Below are 15,049 nucleotides of genomic sequence, written 5' to 3'. Positions count from 1 at the left end.
TTTAATTTGAATTATAGATCATATCCATAATCAATTATATATTAATCACATTAATATATAGTTTCCTTATAGTAATTTGAACAATTTAAATCATCCCTCTTAAATATCCTCTAGTGAGCTAACAAGAAGACTTAGTGAATCAGTAGATCAGAAGCTCCAACGATATGAGATTAATTTGTTAAACTCATTAACCAAGTTAATCAATATTTGTTAATTGTGGGTATACTCCACTAAAGACCCACACCTGCACTATTCTCACTACAGATATATTTCTGTGTCCACGGATATAGATCAATAATAGTAAGTTAGTCCTTTCCGAGTGTTCGTAACTCCAACTAGGTCAACTTACCATTTTACCCTTGGGTTATCTCTGACTTCTTAAGTACCAGTGCTCCTTTAATGAGCAACCTATTTATAGTCCAACCAATAAACATAAACCCCTCCCGAGCCAATGAGAGGGTAGGGCTCTTTGTTAAAATCTCAGAGACAACACTTAAGGCAACACTCACTACTAACTCCTAAGGCGGGAAGGAATGAATTCCATATTATATCATTATGTTCCCAGCTCCTTACTTGGTTTTATCCTCAAAATGGTAAGCATATTGGATCGGTGAACTGGTCACCCTCACCCATACAAGTCAAAGGAGAATCCCTCGTGAATAGAAATTCATAATATATTCAGGATTAAGACTAAGCTACCTAGGTCATCCTATTGAAATAGGAACCTAACTAGTTAACGGTGTTACATCTAATGGTTACTATTTTGCGATCCAGACTTATGCAACCTCATTGTACAGAATACCCTCACTCGCATGTCAACTACACGAACGCATTCGATCATTGTGTTTGTATCAAATACAAAGTAGGTCATATCCATAGTGTTACCAAGATAAGGTATCCAATCTTATCCTTATACTATAAACTCTTCAAGCTGTAGCTTGAACATCGATCCATGTATGTTTTCATATACAATTCAAGATTCATAAGTAGTCTTGGATGTTAGTTTATTAGATTTAGGGTTATTAAGACAAAATAGACAAACAATACAAACAATGACATTTATTGAATTAACATCTATAACTCCTTATTGATGACAATCAATTAATAACATTTACTATCTATGAGTTTTAGGACATAAAACCTAACAATATTTTGCTAAATTTTCCAACACATGGATGTTCAATTACAGTGAATTTACTCTTTCAAAACATGTTCTCCATTAAGTAGTTTTCCCAATGTTTGCTTTAATTACAAATTGATAAGTGGACGCATGGTCCTTCCTTTCAAAAGCTTGAGGTTTTATGTGAAATATAGCATGTGTTTGATCAATTGTACTATGAGTTTTAAAGTATGCTTTTCCTAGTTTTTGAAACCAAGCTTAACGTTATATGTGACGAATTATAAAAGAGTTTTATGAAGCATACTTGAGTTTAAATGCTTAAAAGCATATGTTAGCTAGCATTTTATGAGTTGAGCTATTTTTCAATGATTTTTGTGCCTACGATGTATTTTTATTGGGATGCTTTATGCTTGAGAATACTGTATTTTATCTTAAATAAAGTTACAATGTTTTATTGAGAAAACTCGATACTGAAGGTATGAAGGTATCTGGGTCCCCTGATACCTAAGGGATGAAAGTATCCAAGGCATATGAGTAGCCTTTGGGGCTTGACCACGTGTATGCAGGTATTATATTATCGGCGTTGATTGTATTGAGATTACTCTACACCAGCTAAGGATTTCAACGTTGAGCGATTGAGCAAAAGGGTTCTCCCTAAACTAAGGCTAAAGGATGGTGATTTTCAAATGAACTAAATGTCTTACGAGATTTCTGGAGTTCCTAAAAGCACATTCGAAGATGGCATATTTCCAATGCTTTTAATATTGCTTAACCCTAAGTTAAAGAGTTTTATATTTATGTTTATGAACTATTATGTTCTCAAATCATGTTTACTAAACAGCATATTTTAAGAAGTCACTCACTAGGCATTTTAGCTCACCCTTTCTAATATATTCCTTTTCCTCAGGTAGCGGTCAACACCCTAGAGCCTAGTTGATCTACCAGTCTGCCACACAAAGCTCAAAGTCTAAAAAGGGGCACAACCAGAAGAAGCTTAATTGTTTGAGCTTGTTCATTTTGAGTAACCTTTAATGTACATATTAGGGACCAAAGATAGATTTTAGATGGGACCCATTATGGTGTAACTTATATGTGTAAACTATTTTAATGTGTATATATAGCATGTGCATCTGAGTTGACTGCATAGGTTGTAGGGATTATATAGATGAATGTATGCTTATAAATTGTATATCAGGTGCACGAAGCTTTGGAGAACAAAGTGCTATAGTTGAGATGGGCAGTGGATGTCATAAGACGGTTGGCATCTGCTGTCTTCACATCTTCTTCTAGGTTGAGAAAGTAATCTAGGAAGGGGTGCGATAGCATGCCTCGTAGTGTTATAGGATGTGAGCAGCAAGGATTCATGTCCTCTCTCAACTAATTCAACAAATTGATCGACCAGGTCTCTCAAACTCTGAAAGTCAGTTCCAACCTTCATCTGAGGACAAAGACTCTCCTATTGGAGGCAATGGATCTTCTGTTCAAAAAGAAGATTGTTAAATAACATACCCAAGCCGGCAGTATGAGCTTGCATCAACACGTCAGATGCGACGGGGTATATATCGTAGTGTTGCAATCCTATCCTTGGTTCCTATAGCCAAAGAACTCACATCTAGGCCGATGGAAATAATCACCCAAATGACTACAAAATCGTCCTATGAAGTAGTCTCGTGGCATCGGGCTCCACTGCAACCTTGGGCATGCTTGCTTAGGATGACCCACAAACGAGCCAATCCTACATGCTCGCACTTGTTGTGATCTTCCTACAACCATTTGGCTAACCAAAGAAGTTAACTCAGAAAGCTGACCTCTGAGGTCACTAACCTTGTTGCTAGGCTAAGCTGCTCAACTAAATTTTCCTTGTCCTCGTTGATGATATCCTGTCATGCTTAGAACACTTACATAAAGAAAAGAAAACAAATTAACATCAAACATTACAACAAATATCACATACAATAGCAGACCAAAAATGTTATCGTAGACTTTTGATAGCATTCTTGGAGACATTGTCATAGGGGATGTTATGGAAAGTCCAATACTTTTGATAACCTTTTTTGTCTGCTATAACATGTGCTACAAAGCATCCATTTTTATTGCAGAATTATCATGCTATGAAAACATTTCATAGCATAAGCCAAAAACGCTATGTTTTCTCTTTCATAATGTTTTTAATAGCATGAAAAAACGCTGTCAAAACTATTTTATAGCATTTTTAATAGCATGAGAAAAAAGCTATCAAAACATTTTTATAGCATTTCTTATAACATGTAAAAAACACTATTATAACCCTTTTATAGCATTTTTCTCCACGCTATCATAGCTAATGTTATTGAAAGTAAAAAAAAATAATAATAATAACCTTATTATAGCATTTTTTTCAATGTTATGGAAAGTGATATGAAATTCCACTTTCAATTGCAGATTTTTTACATTTTATAATATTGGCAAAAGTATTATACTTTATACTTTCTATAGCATTGGGAGAGATACAATAATATATATTTTAAATATTATTTTAATATAGATTTTAAATATTTTTTTTTTTCACATCTATAGTTTTTTTTCCCGTATATGATCAAAAGTTAATTTCCACTTAAATATACCTAGAATCTTCAAAGTTATATCATATGAAAATGAAATACTACATATTAATCTCAAAAGTTAATTTAACCAACATTTTTCGAAATACATCATGAGTTAGCTCCAAATTCATGCAATCCCATAAAAATGGAGTACATATAATCCAAAAAGAACATTCACATGACCAAAAGTTACTACCATCAAAATTATATTCTAGTTTTTCTATTTTGGAAAGCATCCAATACAATTATGCTTCCCATTATATGTAGCTCTTGCATGTATCGCCACTTCATTCACCTAATAAAAACTAAAGCATCATGATTTTTATCTCATATAATATATCAACTAATAAACCATATTAATAGTGTTATTCACATAAAATACTTCAATCAAGTTGGGAAAAAATTGGTTGCATATTTTCAATGTGGACGAAAGCCAAAAGAACAAGACCAAAATAGGTTTTAGACCATTTCCAAATATACAAAGATAATTCTTTTTTCTGAGTTGCTTAGCTTGACTGGTGAACAACCATGCAAATGTTTACTCCTTTTCTAGAGTCTTACGTCTAATTGCTTTGAAGAGTATATGTGAAAACGAATTATCAAGACCAGAAGAGGGTTCATCCAAGATCGGAAGTGAAGGTGCCATAACCACTTATAAGCTAACATTTTATCTTTGACCTCTAGATATTCCTCTCCTCCACTATCCCAAAAAAAATCTCTCACTGCCTATAGCCCAAAGACTTGATGACTTTGTCAACAACAATCACCTTAAAAGGTGAGAAACTAATAAGAGAACAAGCAAAGATTATCACACATGGTCACACTCAACTTTGACATAAGACCAAATTAAAGTACCAATTTCGTTTTAAATTAGAGTATCAATTTCATTTTAAAGGTGAGAAACCTTTTAATAAGAAAAAATGAAAAAATGAAACCAAAAGAGAGAACGTTAATTACAACAAAGTTACAAAGTTAAGATTTTACTTTTCATTATCTAAATAGTCAAGCAAGCTAAAAAATGGCAACTAAAACATAGAGTTGAAATGAGACATTGCAAGGCACGTTCAAGCATTTTAAGGGAGAAAAATAACAAACAATATGCAAAAAATTATATTCATTCATTCTAAAAATGATTGCACATAATAACAAATACAAAAGCACATATAATCAAAAGCAAATGCATGGTTTAAAATTGCCAACAACCAAGTAGAAATGTCACAAACTCAAAACCAATTCACATATCTTTTATTTTATACATATAAAGGGAATGTAGGTGTCTTTTAGACTATCAAAACCACGTAAAAAGTTCCTAAAAGTTTCTAAGTCACACTTTGACTCTCAAAACAATTGAAAAAGAGCTAAAATTTCGTTTTTACTCTATAAAAATTCTAACATGAAAAAAAATGTAATTGGGTGTAGTCTAAACAAAGAAAGGTTGGCAAACCTACATCACATATGCAAAAAAGAAAAGGACAACCACTACTTAACTAAACAAAAACATAACAACAAAAAAGGTCTGCAAGTTTACAAGATACATAGATGCTAGTCTAAAGAGGGAATTAGCGTAGAAGATTGAGGATTAGAAAGTGAAGATTACCTGAACACGCAACAAAAAGATATGTTGAGAACAAGAAACGGTTTAAGAGCTTCACCCCTATGTAACACAAAAAAACTATAGCAAACACAAAATAAATTATAAATCTTCAGCAAAAGTAGTGAAGAGATGATGAAAACAACCCAAAAAAAAATCAGAAATCTCAAGACCCCCTAAATGGAAAAACATAGCTATGGCAATTTCTAAACCTCTAAAAAGAGTTGTTCCAATATAGATAGCAAAAGTTTTCTAAACCTCAACAATACTATTACAACGTACTAACCTTCCCCTAACTTAGTAGCAATTTCTACATAACCTCCCCAAACTTAAATTTAAAGCCTCTTAGTATTTCCAACATTAAAAACAAAAAATAATACAAAATTAAACTTGCACAAATTCAATCAGTATCTGAAGAGGTTCTCCACTCCTTTTTACCCATTTCTAAGAAGTAGTAGAGGAAAAAGAAAGAGCAAAAACTAACACCCACCACAAGAATCTCACTCCATTTTGGTATACATAAAAAAAGAAACAAAAATAAAGGCTAAACTTTTAGCATATGTACGGTAAGCTGTAGTAGAATCTAAAACGCAAATTATACTTGCCTTTTCAATTCAATTCAAGAACCTTATGGCTAGCTCCCAACCTAGCTTGGTGGATTATAATCTAATAGTCAAGATTAAAAAATAATATAAGAACAACTATAATATTGAAAGATTTTAGGAGCACAATCAAACTATTAATAATTCAAGGAAGGTCAAGTTCAGCTCATACTTTATAAATTTTAGGAACACAAACAATTTACCATATTTATATGCCTTGGATATAGAAATATTGATCCAGTTCTTTGTAGGCTTGTGGAATAATAGTTTTCTTGGACAACTTAAATATAACAAGCAGAACAGAAATTGCAGTAATGATCACAAAATCACAAATCAAGTTGGGTCATCAAACCTAGAATGTGTCCGTAAAGTGATGCTCAAATTCAACTGGCAGTGTAACATTTAACATTTCTACCACATATAATAGATAAAACATTATTAACTTGTAAACTAAATTCAACGTCCATTAACTAAGAATATACAAACACATATTCTACATACATATTCATGAATCCATGCTTCTATTTCTATACAATAAACAGAGTTTTGGAAAATGGCCTCCTCCTTTGGAAGTTGAATTTTAATGGAAAGAAAAGATTTAAAATTCTAGTACCTTATTGTTGCTCAAAATCACCTTCCTCCCATGATCTTTTCTCAAAATTTTAGTACCTTAGTACTTTATTAAGAAAGCTTGAAATCAAAGAAAACAAAGACCGCCGTCCCATTCAAAGATTTAACAAGTTTCATATGAGAAAATAAATGAATCAAAAGAAGATAAGTCGGCATAGGAACAAATTTAATCATGGACGTGTCCATAGGAACAATATTCACCATGGTAATTGGTCACATTAATTACCATGATCATAATTATGATAATCACCACACTTTTCAGTCTATACACAAGTAGAAGGATTTAAAAGAGAAAAAAGATGAACAAAATATTTAAAGCATTTTGCAGCAAACTTATTGACATACCTCCAGATTGTGGATGGAGACAAGAGCTTTCAGTTGAGCATTTCTAAAAGATACCTCATTATGTCCCGGACTTGATTCCCTGATGAAACATGTTTGAAAAATTCAAAAATAAATTTTAATCTACGAACAAGAGTTTCCATGGGTTAAGTGCTAATTTACAACACTTAACAAAAGTTTGAAAGGGTTTAAAGATTTTACCTTCTGAACCTCGATGGATAGCTTGAAGACCTTGATATCTATTTTAATCATTCCTACATGAAGTTGTTAAGTAGAGGCCAAAGTTGATTATACACCACTAATTGGACCTCTCAAAGCTATAGTTACTTCTGTCACACCCCAAAATCACATTACAAGGCCTAGAAAAAGGGGTAAGAGATGGGCTAAAATTTTGGGGGATGTGGGACATTTATGTTTATAGGGTTATTCTTGTGTTTAGCAGCTAGTGATACAGTCTCTTAGCTGGTTAGGAGTCGGTGAACGTGTGAAGAGACATATCAAGAAAGAAGGGGTTGGATGGGATATCAAGCTCTCGAACTAACCATGCAAGAATGAGCAATAATTCAAAATAATAGAAAGTTAAATTCTATTGACTGATCTAACACAACAAAATCCTCCCAATAACTGGAACTTGAATTATCATAGAAGATTCTCTAGCAATTAAAGCAGAGTCAGAATTAATATCAAACAACTGACATATGCTTCATAAACTACTCCAGTGTAGTAATCAAGTCCTCTGGCAAGACTCAAGTCAAATGCCACTTTACCAACTGACTAGCTGTCATTTTATTGTAATTAGTCTTTCATTTTATCTTTATTCTTTAAATTAGATTTTGAGTCTGTTATATCAACTAGTCTAACTATCATTTGTAAATCCTCCAACCCTTGGCTTATAAAAGGGCAATCCACATAATAAAATCATTATTGAACTTCTTTGGAAATTTTCCTCTCAGTGACTTCATCATTGTCCCTTCTATGAACTTTTGCTCTTTGATACCTTTTGAATGATGTTAAACTATTCATGGCGACATACCTAGCAAATGGAATAGTCAAGTCGTATCTAAGCAAACAGAGATGGGCCCTGTAAATAGACTGGGAAAGAAATTACAATGATAGAGACCCATAAAAAGGACAATAAGTTATTTCTCTGTCACATAAAACTAGAGATGTCCACGGGGCGGGATGGGGCCGGGGATGTCATTCCCTATCCCCATCCCCGCTCCCCATTTCATTCCCCACAGGGATCGGGACGGGGATTTCCCGTGGGGAATTCGCGGGGATCGGGTTCCCCGCTAGGAAATTTTCCAGTTACTTTTTTTTTTGTAAAAGGTCAATTAATTTAAATCACTGATGTGAACAAATTTTAATTAAATAATTAACTTTATTACTAAATTGTTTATTATGGTTAGTTGTACATGACAATTTGACTTTAGAGATAAATTACTCAAATTTTGGCCTTAAAAAGCTAATTAATTTTTTAGTAGAAAGAAATAAATATAAATCAAAGTATTCACAATATAATCTAAATTCAAATATTCATGTAAACATATTCGTTATCTTTCCCAATAAATAATCAAATTTGAAATTTAAATGTAATATTTATATAATAATAATAATAACATAATATTAGATAACTATATTAAATAAATATGTAGAAGCTAATCGGGGCGGGGGCGGGGGCGGGGACGAGGAATGCATTCCCCGTCCCCGTCTGCGTTTAGCTCACGGGGAATTTTTTTCCCTCACTCCCTATCCCATTCTCCACCTAATCGGGGAATCCCGCTCCACTTGGGGCGGGGTCCCGTGGACCCCGTCCCCGTGGGAAAATTGAACATCTCTACATAAAATTCGGGATCCCGTCCCCATGGGAAAATTGAACATCTCTACATAAAATTATTCAGCGCTCAACAAATTTAAGGTGAAATGGTTCATTATTGAGGAACTTTAAAACTAGATAGAATAGGAAAAGCAAGGTAGCCAATGATCAAACAATGAATGATTAATCCGATAAAATGAATTGCTTACTTAATACCCTAAAGATTAGAGAACCTTGACATAAGGATTGAATGTCAACCTTCTCAAAAAAGCTCATCATGACATAAAGTCAAATGCTTGTAAATGACAATAATAAAGCTACAAATACTTGAACTATGGGAAAATAAAGATCCAAAAATTTTAACAGTCAACTAATCATTAGCTCCAACACATATTAGAATAGTTCAACTAATCCGTAATCATGTAATTATTTCATGAAGCATGATAGATGCTTAGGATGAAGGGAAAATCATTTAAAATAAATATCCTGAACAATTATATCCAAGAAAAAACTTTAAAAAGAAAGATAATGGTTATTTTGTTAACACAAGAAATAACATTTACTATAATCTGATTAGTCAGATAAAAAATTAGGTTGAAATCTTTTCCGTATTTCCACGTGAGAGTTTCCCACAACTCAAAAGTTGGAGTATCTAAGGATGTGGCACCATGGCGCTCAAAAACCCCCTGTATAATTGAAAATGCTTTCTTTCTAATTGTCATTTGTTCTTTTGCAAAATCGGAGTACCTTAATATGTAAGAGCAAGCAGTTGAGTTTAATCTCACTCGAGTTAGAAAGAGGATAGAAAAATAAATTATTTAATCAAATAAAAAGATAACAGTATTAACAAAAGCATTAATCCTAACTTGTTTGAGGCCAAGAATTGGAGAGGATTTGTGGCATTTTGTGAAGAAGATGAATGAAGGGAATAACTCAGATAAGTGTTGGGAGCAGGTGGAGAGGAAAGCTGAGTATTTTGTTCATGTTACTTAACCTGTAGTTCAAGAGGCAACTGTTGCTGTCATGCAATAGAAGAAAAGAAAAGAAAAAGCTTCATTTTCTTATATTATAGTGTTATTGTATACTCCATAATTGATCAATAGGTTCAATAATGGTGGTCTTTTTTTTTTTTTATTCTGCTATGCATTTTCTGTAACTCTCTGGTTTTAGTTTGATGTAGCCATGGAAAAAAGGGGAATCTTTGTAGTTTATGTCCTCAAGATATGGAAGATTTGTTGGAATATATAGGAAGAAAACCTCTCTCTAATAAAATGATATTTGTGATTTTGAATTTGTTAAAAAAAAATAAACAAAACAAAAGCATGAAATAGATGCACAAATAAAATAATGCCAATGTTCATAGCTTTATCCTTCCAAATGAAAAAGAATGGCTTGCTTTCTATCTTGTTTTCTAAATTTGAGACTTTAAAAGAAACAAAGAGGTTCTTCCTTTCCATTCATAAAATATAATAGGGATAAGCAGTTACTGTTCTAAATTTGAGACTTCTAAAAAGATTCCTCCAATGATCAATAGCACATTCTAACAATAACCCCCAGTAAGAAAATTTTAAAGACCAACAATCCAAAACCATCATTTCAGACCAAGACATTTTCAACTCATGCCAATACATCTAACAAGCTCTTCAAAATCCAAAAACTTCAGCCAAAATTCCCTAAACATACAGACTTCACCAGTGAAAAACAACTACATCTAAACCATCTTCAAAACAAAGCATTAAGAATTGAAGAAACGTGATCTAATTAAAATTAAGACGCATTCCGGAAAGAACAGAATAACATATTCATAACATTAAATCCAAAAGTACTAATATCGGTATAAGATACTCTAAAACAAGAGATAAACATAAAGAAAAATGAAAACATACCAATCTTCAATATTTGGCGAAGGCTACACTGTATACAGTCTTTTATTCAAGTTTATGATGATGTGATCAAACACATACATCAAGTGAAGGACTCAGCTACAAAGTCTAAAACTAAATTACTTGCGAAGTTCAAGAACTTTAGCCCAAGACGACCTGGCTATGATATCAGCCACCCAAGCATTGACATGAGGTCGAGATTCAAACAGTTTCTTGGTCTGTGTGGCCAACAAGTACCCAAAACAGGGAGATGATGCAGATAAGCCAAAGTGAAAGACTCATCTCTAAGTATTTTGACTCAGACAACTTTTTTCATTGATATTAAGAACTTTGCCTAAATCAGCTTCACTTTGATCAACTACTGCAGGATCTACCTCATCCAACCCAAAACCTGGCTTTAAACACGACTCAATAGGAAAATTCTAAAGGCCAACATCCAATGATTTGCTTTGAAATGAGGTATTGTCCAGAAAAGTCGTAGACCTTCTTCTTTTGTATAAGTCGTTAATCTTAACTAGAACCAAATTTTCACATCCAGACCACCAAATTCCCGTAATCCCCCAATCCAAACTCTAGATTCTAAAAACCCTAACCTTCAAAGTCGTAGAGAGTGCGACCTTGTCTCTTGAGTGAGTAAACGACGTCCATGGCGATGATAGTCTTCCGACGAGCATGTCAGTGTAGGTGACGACATCGCAAATGACATTTTGGAGGAAGAAATTTCAAAAGAAAAAAAAAAGAGAGAAAAAAGAGAAAAAGAAAGAGTGTAGTTAATCAAAGAATTTGAAAATGATGAAGCTCGAATGTCTAATGAAGATCAATAGAAACCAGCCATGTTTGAGAGAAAGAAATGTCTATCACGTTGGAAGGGGAAGTTCCAGAGTAGAGAAGAAAATGGGAGGGCGTCATTGAAGGTTACAGCAAGGGAAAATGAAGAGAAGAAAGGCGGTAAAGAAAATTTCATAAGTTAAGTGAATGAAACCAAAAGTTAGCTCGCCCTAGTCCTTTTTTTTTTTTCCAAAAAAAAAAAAAAAAATTAACCTTCTGTTTTTTTGTCATAACTTTCATAGCATATTTTACAATATGCTATAATGCAAAGCTATAAAAAGATATCTTTGGAGTGAAAAGAATACTCTAACTAGAAATTCAATTAAATGAAAAAAAAACTAGCTTTTCCAATAATGGGGCCAATTTGATAGTTAGAGATTTACTGTCACCTACAAACGTATACTAATCAAATAAATTTATAATACCGAATCCTACTTCTATTATTACGATGACTCCGTAGGGAAGTGCAAGTATGAGTTTTCCGTTAAGTTAATTAACTAATTACAGCAGTAAATGGGGAGGGGAGGTTTGGTGTGGATAGTGATAGTTAAATGAACTCTTAAACAAGAGTATCCATGATCGGGTTCGGATCTTGCTAATTTCATTGTTACCGAATTACCACACACACGTTCTAACATACAGATATGCATTGTAACACTAATTATAGGCATGCTTTCATAATTAAAATACAACAAATTGAGTAAACGTACCAATTGAAGACAATCTTCACTCAAACTCAATCCAGTGGAAGCGACTCCTCTGCAGTTCTTATCGCCCAGCAAATAGTCACCTAGCAGCACCACGATTGTCTACACAAATGACAGTGCACGAACAAACAGCAACCGGGGATGACACCACCACTTGAAGCCCTTGGTATTCTCGAAGTGAGAATCCAAAGAGTGAACTTTGATGGAATTGGTAGAGGAAGGAGGAAAGGATGATCATGTAGAACGAACAAGCAAGTGGGAGACAGTAGATGAATATCATATAGTCGGGCGCTTGTCGTTTAGGAAAAGGTACACGATCGTGTAGGTTATACTAGACGATCGTCTAACAAATAGTAAGCGATCATTTAGGTTAGCTCGGCGGGCTAAACGATCGTTTAGTGCGCGGGCGTGCGATCGTTTAAGTGATAGGCACTATCATATAGGCTCTCAACTAAGTGATCATGAAGTTTTCACACCGTGAGCAAATTTTCGAACCCTTTACAAAATGAAAACAATTTTCATTTTATTCTTCAGTTACAATAATCGAAATTGATCTTTTCACTTTCACACGATTCAGGAGAAATTCTCGGTCAATTAACATATAACCGCCTAATTAAATAATTAATGAATGTAATCATATTATATTTTTAACCTATAGTTTTATATCATATATCTATTATAGTAATTTCTCCTCTACTTGATATAAATCATATTTATATCTAATTTCCTCCAAAATAATGTATCTCATACATTTAGCCAATTATATCATATATAATTAACCAGTCCAATTATATCATATATAATTAACCAGTCCAATTATATCATATATAATTGAACTTTCTCTTGTCAATTTGAACATTTCAAATTAACCCAAACACTGATTCTCGACTTTATCCTAGCTATCCAGGGGACCTAATGGACCTGTGGCTCGAAGCTCCAACAGCCCGTGAATAGCTGACTAAACTTTTTAGCCACGAGATCCACCATCCGTTAACTGTTAGACATTCCACTAAAGACCAACAACTGAACTCTTCTTACCACAAATATATTTCTGTGTCCATCGGATATAACCAATCATGAGTACGATGACCCTCCAAAGATGCTCGTAAGTACAGCTGAGCCAAATTACCGTTTTGCCTCTATAGTTACATCTCACTCCTTAAGTACCACTGATTCCTCTAATGAACCATACAACATAGTACAACTATGTGTGAACATCTCTCGGGCCAAGAAAAGGTGTGTGGCACCACATCGTTCAAGCCCCAGAATCAGCCCTTAAGAGAGTTATCTATCTACTTACCCCTACCTCGGGGAATGAGTGAATTTCATCTTATGTAGCTGAGTTCCCAACTCCCAAATTAGACGAATCTCCAAAATGGTAGGTTTGAATCGGCGACCTGGCCACGCGCACCCATACAAATCAAATGACTGCCCTCAATGGCAGGAGTTCCCAACTCATCTAGGATTGAGGTCATGTTACCTATGGTCATTCTAGTGAAGTGAAGACTCTGTTATGAACGGTGTTATATAACGAGACATTAACACTTCGTGGTTAGGTCTTATACAAACTCTTTGTATAGAACACCCCCGCTCGCATGTCCCCAACACGAATGAACAGGATTAGGCCATTTGTGATAAGTCACAACACTTATGACCATTCCACAAAGCGGGTCGCATCCTTAGCGTTACCAAGATAAATTTCCCTCCTATATCCATATAATTGATGCTTAATTTTATGGAGTGGAAATGTGGATGATATGCGTTGATGGATTGCGTTGTGCACTCAAGTTTCTCCAACGGAATTCAAGTGTAAATTCCCCTGAGTTTCCTGGTAAGTCCAGGGTCGAACACAGAGACTTGTGAAAACAGTTATGTTGGTAATATTTATGAAAACTTTGTGGTAACCAAGTAAATAAATAAGTTTTGGGTGTGTTGTTGCGTTGATAAAAAAAAAGTAAATAAAGGCGGCGGATTTGAGAAAGATAGTTGCGTTGATAGATGCACTGAGTATGCGAAGAACAGGTTGAGAAGGTCTTTTAGCTAGCGTCACTTGGGAATGCGTCAAACCTTGCGATCATGTTACAACCATGCACAGCAAGTCATTTTACAATGTAAATGCGATGCTCCTAAGTCTAGGACGCATGTGTTGAATGCAAAAATGTCCATAGAACTTATCCTTAAGTCTCTACTCTTATCCTATGCATTGATGCAAAATGCATGAAAGCAAAGTGACTGCATACAATCATATCTTATTGCTAAGATGCATGCGATGCGTTAATAATAAATAGTGCTCATTCTTAAGCGTCTATCTCCTGTTTATGCATTCTAACCTGGTTCTTCCAAATCTAGATTCTGACCTGACCTTCCCAAGTCTAGATCCTGTCTTTAGACTACCCTCCCGAGTAACTCTAACAGACAATGAACAAGACAATCACAAAGATGAAGATTCCCTCGTTATACTAGTTAACTACTTCTCAACCCATTCAACTGATTTAGCTACTCATGCGTGAATAACAGAGAGTGAACAGATATAGAGAAGGATAGTCCATTCTTATAACTGAGTTGAGTATAAAAGGACGATGGAAAGTAAAGGTAGAGAGCCTGGTAGCATTTCGTTGCTGACCAAGGCTTTCTACACCGAATCTCTATGCTGATCTACGAATGTTCCTGCTTCCGCAGGCATCGGCCCTCTCTCTGTCTTAGACCTTCTGATGCTTTCCCAAACTTGCCGGAGTGATCTACCGGTACACCTTCTTCCTCGCGTCCGCCTTAAAATGAAAGAAAAGTATGAACAGAGGCGAAAACTTGTAAAGTGATGAAATAATCTACTGCTTAACCCCTTCTCTGAAGAATGCACTTGATATTTATAGGGCATCAAAGGTGAAAGGCGGCTTCTCTCTCCCGGTTGTACAGATGGGACGGCTTTAATTCCTGACTGACACGCCGGA

General features: G+C 34.5%; 1 long non-coding RNA gene across 1 annotated transcript; it reads right to left on the bottom strand.

The window, feature by feature from the left end:
- Positions 1 to 721: 721 nt before the first annotated feature.
- On the bottom strand, positions 722 to 8,294 carry LOC120078331. The gene is made up of 3 exons (XR_005481985.1): positions 7,069 to 8,294; positions 6,871 to 6,949; positions 722 to 5,959 (listed from the first exon to the last, which is right to left on the bottom strand). It is a non-coding gene; the product is annotated as an uncharacterized LOC120078331 (long non-coding RNA).
- Positions 8,295 to 15,049: the final 6,755 nt, after the last annotated feature.

The sequence above is a fragment of the Benincasa hispida genome, chromosome 5, assembly GCF_009727055.1.
Source record: "Benincasa hispida cultivar B227 chromosome 5, ASM972705v1, whole genome shotgun sequence".
In the NCBI taxonomy this organism is placed as follows: Eukaryota; Viridiplantae; Streptophyta; class Magnoliopsida; order Cucurbitales; family Cucurbitaceae; genus Benincasa; species Benincasa hispida.
Note: the sequence above shows the minus strand (reverse complement) of the source record. Positions and strands in the feature narration are given on the sequence as shown.